The sequence below is a fragment of the Lemur catta genome, chromosome 11, assembly GCF_020740605.2.
Source record: "Lemur catta isolate mLemCat1 chromosome 11, mLemCat1.pri, whole genome shotgun sequence".
In the NCBI taxonomy this organism is placed as follows: domain Eukaryota; kingdom Metazoa; phylum Chordata; class Mammalia; order Primates; family Lemuridae; genus Lemur; species Lemur catta.
In genome coordinates, this window is record NC_059138.1 from 62,405,672 (window position 1) to 62,416,359 (window position 10,688).

General features: G+C 36.7%; 1 non-coding gene across 1 annotated transcript; it reads right to left on the reverse strand.

Moving 5' to 3' along the window:
• Positions 1–2,422: 2,422 nt before the first annotated feature.
• Positions 2,423–2,531, reverse strand: LOC123647833. Its single transcript, XR_006738371.1, has one exon. It is a non-coding gene; the product is annotated as a U6 spliceosomal RNA (small nuclear RNA).
• Positions 2,532–10,688: the final 8,157 nt, after the last annotated feature.

The window sequence follows — 10,688 nt, forward strand, 5'->3', positions numbered from 1 at the left end:
TAAGTAAATACATTAAATGTAAAGGAACTAAAATCACAATTAAAAATGAATATTAAAATACTCTAAAGAAGCTAAACTCAATGCTGCTTACAAGAGACATACTTTCAATATTAAAATTCGGAAAAGTTTAAAAAAGCGTGGTGAAAAATTACTGAGCAGCATTAAAACTCTTGAAGCATTACTAATAGACAAAATAGAATCTAAGACAAGCCATATTATTAAAGATCAAAGAGATATTTCATAATGATAATGGGATCAAGCTGCTAGGAAAATAGAATGATTCTAAATTTGTACACATCTAATAACATAGCCTCAAAATACGTAATACAAAATTTCACAGAAATACAAGGAGAAATACTCAGTTTCACAATTATGTTGAGAGATTTTAAAACAAATCTCTCAGCAACTGATAGGACAGGCATATATATCAGTAGGGATATAGAAGATTTGAACAACATAATTAATTTGATATAATTGACAAATATAGTATATCAAACCCAACCATTGCAGAATACAAGCTAGATTAAGATCCAAGTAAAGGGATTTTATTTTGCTTACTATTACTTATTATAACAGGGAAGTCTGGGCTTAGATCTTTCAGATATCATTAGATCAGATATCATTGGGTTTAAAAATAAAATATTATATGAATTTAAAAATTTTTTCCTAGTTCAGTTCTGCTTCGCTTTGCATATTTGATCTCATTATCTCCTGGGCAAACATACTGTCTTTTTAAGATGTAAAAATATGGATCCCAGCAATTCTGAGTTCCTACTAATTTTTATATGTTGATTTTGGAACCTGCAACTTCACTGAATTTTTATTAGTTCTAACAGTTTAACAATGTTGGATATTTAGTTTGCTCTTTTCTTTCTATACTCATTTTGATCTTATACTTTCTGTACCTTTGTGTACCACACTAGACTATCAATTTTCTGTGTCTCCTTTGGACAGATTGTTCTCTTATTACCCTCTGCTATTTCCTTCTCTCATTCCTCCTCTGTGTTGCTGCCATCAAATCTAAACACACAGTTGGTATCACTACTTTCTCCTGCTATAGCTACACCACTGTGTCTATCCTTTTCCGATGCCAACAGTTATGGTTAGGTCTGCATGCATTTTTGGATTCTATGATTCTCTGGATATGAGATATTATTCACTCTAAAAAAAATTATTTTTTCCTCCAGGATTAGAAAGGAAACAATGGTCCTGGGACTTCACCAATGTTCTTCCTAAGTCCAGAGTGTATTTCCATTTCCCTTTATCTAGAACTAAGTCAATTACTCTAATATTCAATAAACCACCCTGAACTTCCACACTCACCTTAAGTAAAAAGATTTCATTGATTTGTTTTTGCATGATTTCCTTTTATTCAGGAATATGGCTTTGCTATTTTCTCTAAAATGACTTTGACATGGCTCACCTGCTGGTTGATTAAACTTCAACAACAGTTAAAATAATGACACAACAGCAATCCTGTGACCCAGCACGTTCACTTCTAAGAACTTAACCAAAAGGTGTGAGATAAAAATACAAAGATAAATCTATCTGTATTTTATAATAGCACAAAAGAAATAAAAACAACCCAGAAGCAACTAAATGTCCAACATTAAAAAAAATGGTTAAATAAATTGTAGAACATCTATACAGTGAAATATTACATAACTTTTAAAATTATACTGTACAACAATAATCAAGAACACAGACTGTTGTTCAGGTCAATAAATCAGATTATCAGTTGGTTATTCCAGAATTACTCCCTGGTTAGGTAGCAAAAGTTAGGACTAGATAGGATTTCTTGCTCTGAAGATAGAAGGAAAACAGAAGCAAAAGTGGAAACTAGGAATGTTCTTGTGGGAAACTGCAGATAAAGTAAATGAAATTCAAAAGACTTTTCTATTTTCTATCTTTTCTGGGCCAAAATCAATTTAACAGTGTCTTATGTATTAATAAACCTTCAATAATAATATATTTTTATAAGAAGAGCTTCCTCATGGCCACTTGACAGGTTTCGGGCTTCACCACAGTCACCTTCCCTGCGTGTCACACCGAAGATTCAACCCAGGACCTTACCAAGCTCAGGGGGAGGATCAGACGCTTTCAGCAGTGTATACAGTTTATATCCCTCTTCTCTAACCTATCACTATTGGTCAAATGTCATAAGCACGCTTGCTAACCAGTGCAAGTATAGTGGTGAAACAAAGAACACAATTCTTCCTTTAACTTCTCCAAGTCAACAGGTGAAGTTGGGATATATCTAATGTCAGAGCCAAAATGATTGAGTTCTCTTGAGGCAGCAAACAGAAGTTATATTATACCCTCTACATAAGGGCTCATAATATACCTGGGCAAGGTAAAGAAAAGCAAGTCATGTCTGAAACATCCAGTCAGCACAACACAGGATGATCTTTTTTTCTTTTTTTAAAGTTTTTTTCAATATGGCTTCACAAATTTGCAAGCCATCCTTGCACAGGGGCCATGCTAATATTCTCTGTATTATTCCAATGTCAATATATGTGCTATCAAAGCAAGAACCACCCAAGATGGTTTTGCAAATGATTTTTATGGCTTTTACCTTCTGTTTAAGGATGGTGGAGGCAGGGGACAGTAAAGAGAAGTTAGCGCCTTTCCTGGGCCACATGCAAAGGAAAGACTTGCTATAGACTGTCCAGCTCATTTATACCTGTTCCTCTTCATGCCTATATACATAGAAAATTTGGAACTCCATTATCCCACTGTCCTCTTGTGTGCTCATCAAACTAGCTCTGGAACATGATTATTCAATAATTGCTTGATACTTTATTAAAGTACATCTTGTAGATGGTCAAATTTAAATCAGTTATTATTTCGATTAGTTACAAGACACCAATGCAGAATACAGAATACAGATAGAACAAACACAGAGATATAGTTGGAAGGTGAGTCTTAGAAGTCTTCCAAAAGCTGTGTAACATTAATTTCTGCCACTGAAGATGCCTCTGCACATTTGAATGATTCCCATTATATGGCACTGGACACTGATGCTGACCTGCCAAGTTCAAAAAGAAAGTTAATGTAGGCTTAACTGTGTTGACTCATATGCTTATTCTACTAATATTCCTCAGTTGTGTTTTCCAAGGAGCTAGCTAATTTCTACAGTCTCTATTCTTTTATTCTCCATTCACATTTCTGAATGAAAATCTCTTCTGGAGCTCATCTATTATATAATTCTGTGTAATTGAATCTTTAATTTATTCTCTAACAAGGAGTTTTCAGTAGCTGAGCACAAAATGGTAACCAACACATTATAATCAACAAATTCACCTTGTGCCTTTGCCTCTGGTGATTATCTCGAAGATTATTAGTAAATTTATCTTATATTGTCCGTCTCCCCATATCCTATCAGTGGGACTCATGTGGAATTTTATTGAACTAAATAATGTAGGCATCTATGATTTTCTTCATCTGGATGGACTAGTTTTAAGATTGATGGGCTTGATGTTACTATTCAGTCACATCCCACCATTCAAGCTTCAAACACCGCAGTGAAGTAGATTCACTGTGCACAGCTAGGTTACCAGCTTGTCTGTGTCTAGTGACACAGAACACCCACACCCATAACAGCTTATATAGAGTTTGTTACTTATAAATAGGCAACAAATGACAATAGAAGCCTAGGATTCATTGTGAGCCCATCCCCCAATGCTAAGGAAAGCTGTCCGAAAAGGATGGCGTCTCATCTGCATGTGCCCTACCTAAACTGCAGCTGAGGAACCCCAGAAAGCAGCCCACCCTGGGTTTTATACCAGGGTTACAGGATTTTCTGGGCTAAAGCATTGAAGACATCCTATCCTAGAGGGGGGAGGGAGACTGGAACAGAGCCTGGGCTGTTCTGGCCAGTCCCCTGCTATCTCAAGATGTGCATTCTCGGCACATTCTAGAGTTATTCTTGAGAACTGCAAGAGAGAAAGCGGGGAGAGCTGGGTCGGTCCACAACCACTTAGAGAACTGCCCTGCAACTACCACTTACAACTGAATTTGATTTGATATATTTCTTTGTAAAAATAGATCTACTTTTTCATCTCATTCATTTCACTGCTGATGGTATTTATAACTCACATTACAGACTCCCATGATTATGAATAAAATTATTAATAGTAGTCTACTTAGCAAATTCTGTTAGTCATTAAAATTGTGGACTTTTCTGACACTATCCTCAGAGACACCATCAATACATGAATTTTTACCATATTCCTTAGAATGTATAGGTCATACTCTCCTCCTTTTAAAATTTTATGTCTAAATGAACAAACTTTGCATGGCCAAACTCAATTACTTTCCTCAATCCTAGAATTAAGCAAATGAGTTCATTTTTGTTTGTTTTACACCTTCATGTTCTTGACCATGCTCTTTTTTCCTATGAGGTGAGTTCCTACTCGCAGCTCAATTACCAGGTAGCGCGTTTTCTTCTCACTGTCAAAACAGAGGTGTTCACTCCACTTATAGTCTTATATTGGGGTAAGGTGCCTCCCCTAATGTATTATAAGCTGTGAGGACAAAGACCCTATCTTACTCAGCTCTGCATTTTGAAGATCTATTACACTGCATGCCATAGAGATGAAGATCTATAAATGTTAGAAATGATTAGACTCTCTGTCCTGAAGCCATTCAAGAACTGGGTAATTCCTGATCGAGACTAACACCCAGTTTGAAGACTTCTTAGTGTTACTAGTTCACTGAAAGGCAGTGTGAAGGATCAGGACTCAACTTCTTGGGATTTATCCTGAACTTGATGAATATGCATATTCAGCCTATGCTAATCTACTCCTGTCCTAGTCCTACATTGCAGGGTTTCCCTTTCCCAGTGGGACTCAAGGATACAGGTTTGTGGAAGAGAGTGGACTAATCAAATACAGAGACTCTAATTTCTGGCCAGGATCTGGCACAGAGTGTGTGCTGAATAAATATTTGACAATTTAATTATATTCCCTTAGGGTTATTAAGATGTCTAACAGTCCTTGATATATGACAAGAAGTTAGAACAGCAAAGTAACACAGAGACATTTGGATGCCAGATATCTGAGCCATACTTTGTTTCAAACTGCTATACTGCTACTAAATAATCCATTTTAAAAAATACTAGTTTTATAAAAGAAGAACACGAAAGTACTTTTCTCTTATGAATCAATAATACAAATAGCAGTTGTGATTTTCAGTTCCAAACTGAGCTCAGATTCTATTGTCCACTGATAAAACACTACTTAGTAGGCAATAAACTCATTGGCTAAATTTATAAACCAAGTTAATGCTAAACAAGGAGTTTATTATCTTATACTGGTATCTTACTAGTGGCTAATAGGATCTGAATTCTATTTGAAATTTTAAAATCATAACTATTTACCCCAAAAGTGTCACAACTCAAAACCAACATGTGTGCCGAGTGAACCAATTACCCACAATAGGTGAAATTTTTATGCACATGTATGAATCAAAACCTGAGGAGCTGGAAGAATCTAGAAGAGTCATTACAAAACAAAAATGACATTTTAAGATAATACAATATTTGCAGTCCACTGAACAAAATTTTAATAGGAGAAAAGGTAGAAAGATGAAATTTGTGCCTGGAGTTGATATATTACTGCATGCTGTATTAACCTACAATAACTTTAAAAGGAAGACTAAATTTTTTAAGTGTAAAACATTCAGTTCTTCCCCACTAATGAATAAAGCTTGTTTTTGATAAATTTATTCTTTTACTAACTCTTCCTCCTCCGAAGCAACAACTATGCCCTTCCTTCATCAGCACCAATAAGCAGCTCCCTGGGTTAGCAGTTGAGCTTATGTGAACATTCACTTCATTTTTTTTTTTTCTCTCCTTAAATTTGATAGACTTCCCTTACGTGGACCAGCAGAGATTTCATTCACAAATTTCTTTCTGTGTCCTCTGTGCAGAGCATAGAAGAAATTTGATGTGGCTGACCAGGAAGTGTGTTGTCCCCTTGGACTGAATGGAGAAGACATGACAAAGAGCCTGCTGACACTCAGCAAGCCCATGACCGGGAGACACTTGTATTGATTTGTGTAGGAGCTTGGAATTCAGTGAGAGATGCCAGGGTTATCTTTCTACCACATCTGAGGTTCTGAGCGGGGAAACTAAATGTTTTGGCATACAAGTGACGTTCTTGCTATTCCTTCATGTTATGGGCAGGACAGAAAAACGGGATATGGCACAGTGAAAAGATAATTGTGCAAAATAATTTTCAAGGAACAATATGTGGTTTTCTAGACAATGGACCATGAAACTGAAATGTGAGTGGAAGGAAAAAATATACAAATGAGTGTCAAAATATATAAAATCAAAAAAAAAAAGAGAGAAAAGAAAAGAAATATAGAGCACTTTTCTTAAGAAGAGTTGAGAGGAAAGAAGTAAATTAAACCAAGAAAAGCACTGGGTGAAGATAAAAGGCTATATAGGTTGGCTGCTTTTGTTGTCACTGCTACTGTATACCACAGACTTTCCAGAAAGGAAAAATCATATGGATCAGTCTTTCATCATACAAACCACAATCCTAGCAAAGGAGCCTCAGTAAGTTGTACAATTAAATCAACAGCTATGAACACATCTGCTAAATTCACAGTACAGAAAAACATCTTTTGTTTTTATCCTGAGAAAGGCTTGTCTCCAATGGATAGAAAAAGCAACAAAGGAACAACTACCCTGAATATAATAAAAAAGGAATCATAATAATAGCAGCCTCTATTATGTGTTGACCTCTTCCTGCCTAGAAGATGCTATGCTAACCACTTTGTGTACATTTTATCCTCAAATTCCTCTATAAGTCAGGCACTGGTTAAATGTATTTTACTCATGAAGAAATCAAGGCTCAAAAATAACAATTTAGGTTAGTTTGCACACAGTGTTAGATCCAGGCTATGATCCCATGTCTACCTGACTTTTAAGTCTGTGTTCTTAACCATTATGCTGTACAAAATAGGGATAAAAAGTGTTAAATGGCATGATAACAGCAGGAACATTTGGAAGAAAGTGGCAATATTATTCTAGAATTTGTTCTGGCTAAGGAACACAATAATGAGCATTCTCTCCAATGTAGAAAGGCAAACTTGATCCTCTTTGGAAGAGGTAGCTTGGTGAAGAGAGTTAAAACCACCCAATAGACATGGTTTTAACTTAATATAAGCATCATCCTATATTTATAGATAAACTTGAAGGAAAAATGGACTGTTTACAATGGGAATAAAAATGCTTTATAATGGCACAGGCCCATCTTAACCAAACTGCTATGTATCCACAATTCCAATTTTCACATAAAGGAGAAGATATTGCAGGTACCTACACAGCATGCACCACATTCACACCTTTTCCCAAGGTTTTGTAGGCAATTTGGTTAGAACTGACCAGCCTCAGTTCCAAGAATGGGCTATAATTGGAATAAGTAAATTAGAGGAATTCCACTATTCTTGTCTCAGTGATTCACTCATGGCAGAACATGTGATCCAAATTGGTCCAACTAGGGTAAAAGCAAGGATTTGTGTCTGGGGATTTAGAGGAAGAGAAGAGCTCTTTTTCTCTGGAGAGTCTGGTGAATGACAGTGAGACCTTGAACACCAGCAGCCATTTTGCTACCACAAGGAAAGCCAAATCAAGGATGAAGCTGACACAAGAAAAAGGACAGAGTTGGGAGAACTGCAGAATCAGTAGTCTTGATCAAATCATTTCTGAATCATGCACTTCCTCTTAACTTTTATAGTTACCTACACCAAAAAACTACCTTTGTTTTAACCAGTTAAAATTTTTTTATTTTTGTTTTTGTTAACTCAGTCCAATGCACCAATATATAGTGTTAAGAAATCAAACTCAATACCATTCTACATGTTGAAAAATCAAGTTTATATTTGATGATGCCAACTCTTCCCCTTTGAGTTGATATTCCTTCTTGAACTGTTTCCTAGGAAATAATAATTGAACACTTCCTACCACACAAAGTGGTGGTTGTATCAGCCTACAAATTTCAGACATTCTAGCCAAGAATAGGTTGTACCTCTACTGGATGTCTAGAAGATATCTCAAACTTAACATGCATAAAAATGAATGCCTGATCTTCCCCACTTCACATCTCAATTGTTGGCAAGTACACCTTTCCAGTTGCTCATGTGCTGCTACTCTCTCAAACCTTCTTCCTACTTCAGTCATACTGGCCTCCTCCCTGTTCTTGAATAGGGCAGGCATTCACCACCTTAGCATCTTTCCACTAGCTGTTTCATTTCCCTGATATTTGCTTACTTAATTCACTTCCTTGCTTCAAGTATTTTCTCAGATGTCATCTTCTCCATGAGGACTACTCCATCCACACTACTTAAAAATTTTTTCTGCCTCACACACACACACACACACACACACACACACTCCCAAACCCCTTCTCCCTCTATCCTTTCCCATATGATTCAACACTTTCAAATATACTATTTACTTTATACTGTTAGCTTTACTACATGTTTTCCATCTCTTTCCACTGGCATGTAAGATCCACGAGGTATGCATTTTTGTCTTTGTCTTAACTGATGTATCCCAAGTGCTAGAACATGTGGAATGAATGAACGAATCACTCTGCCCACAGCTATCTGTCATAGTTATCCAGTCCTAAGAATGGTGGGCACACCAAGCTATCAATTAAAGATATTTCCACTTAAACTGATTTGGAGGGGCTTCCTGCCATCCCAAAAAGAACCAAATTTAAGCTTAGAGATACCAAATTCCTCTAAACAGATACATGGAGAGTTGGATGACTGAGTAACCCTCATCTGTCAGTCCCTGATGGCAGGTTAACCCATATGCCCATCTTCTCTGATTGTAGTGTGCTCTCCATTCACTTTGGGTTTGCTGTAGTAAATACTCTAGGCTTTACTGTATGAGTCTCGTAGGTTATGCTAGTACACAACAAATATTGAGTAACGTATGGGGTCATCCTGGACAAGAAATCATTATCATACCATAAAGTGTTTTCAAACCAAGCTTGTTTGATATGATCTCAAGTAAATGATCTATTCATTAATTCACTCAATCTTTCACTTGTTCATTCAAGAAATATTTTTGCTGTGCATGAATGAGAGTGCTAAATTATATGATAAATAAAACAAAATATTTGGCTTCAATGATTATAATAAAGTATTTTGGATTTTGGTAAAACTAGCTACAGTATACTTTCTGAAGAAGAATAGTTCATTCATCCTGTGGACATGGTTCAAGAGAAAAATCTAAGAGTATGAAGAAAGTCTTGAATGATGAGTAGGAATTAGAGAATAAAGGAGGAAGAACTGCAAACAGAAGGAAGAACACAAACAAAAGCATAGAAGCATTAGGGGAAATAGTGTGTGTTCAGGAAGCTGCAACTTGTTCTGTAAGACTGGAGGGAAGAAGGAAGTGTGTGGATCTATGTGTGTGGGGGTGAGTGCATGTAATACAGTGAATTCCTCTAGAAAGATAGCATAGGTATGGTAATGAAGCCTTTTGACTAATATTCTAAGGAATCTGGTCTGTCTTTTGAAAATGGTAGCCATTGAAGAGTTTTAAACAGTGGAGTTACAGAATTATATGCAGATTTTAGAATACTATAGGAATGCAATTCTGAAGAACACATGGAAAGGGAATAAAACTGCTGGCAAAGAGAGCAGCTGGAAAGGAACCATCAGAGCAAGACATGATATGGACTATAGCAGAGCAGTGGCAGTAGAAATGGCTATGAAGGGATTGATTCTAGAAGCATTTGCAAATTAGCTCTTGGTAACCAACAAGATGATAGGACAAGAGATGCTCTAAAATGCTCCTTAGATACCTGAATCTGGGAAGGGCAGATTGCCTATAGGAAGAGGAATAAATGTAGGGTAAGGTATGGCACCAGCACAGTAGAACAAAGGGTTGTTCAAAGATGCTTGTTTTGTTCTGCTTTTGGACACGTGATCTTTGAGAAATTTGTGGACTATCCAGTCTGAGATGTCTAGCAGTGAGTTTGAATTAAGGTTTGGAGATAAGGGTAGGATTTAGGTTTTTAGAACACATCAGAATAAGTGGTAGTGGGACCATAGGCTTCAAAGAGATAATCCGAGGGAATGCATAAAGTGAGACTAAGAAAAAACCAAGGAGGCCACCAGAGCTAGAAGGACTCGCACAGGGAAGTGAAGGCAGTGACCCAAAAGGCAAGACAGAGTAAAACCTGGAAGCCTCATAAAGACAGAAAAAGTAGTCAAGTGAAGAAACCTTTATTTATCTCTAGATGTTACACAAGTCATCCTAGAACTGAAATTTCTATGAATGATAATTAAAAGTATTTTCATCATAACATGCCCTCTCCTCACAGAGGAGAAATTGCCCCTTTTGTTCTGGAGTATCTGGTCCATAACAAGAAGGTTCCTTTCAGTTTTCCTTGGTGTAAACTGCCCACCTGTGTTGACAGTGACGGTAGTCAATCTTTAGGTCCTGTTACTATCCTTCCTGTTCTGCTGGTTCTTGCCACCTTGGCCAGCTACACTTATGTTTTGACTGTTCCGCACTCCATCACTTCCAGACCTTAGTCCGCAACTTACCTGATTTCTATTGAATTGCTGTTGTGGAGAACTTTTTAGGGACCAGATTACTTATTCATCCCAGACCTCCATTTTAACAATTACCACACGTGATTTTTGCAATTTAGCAG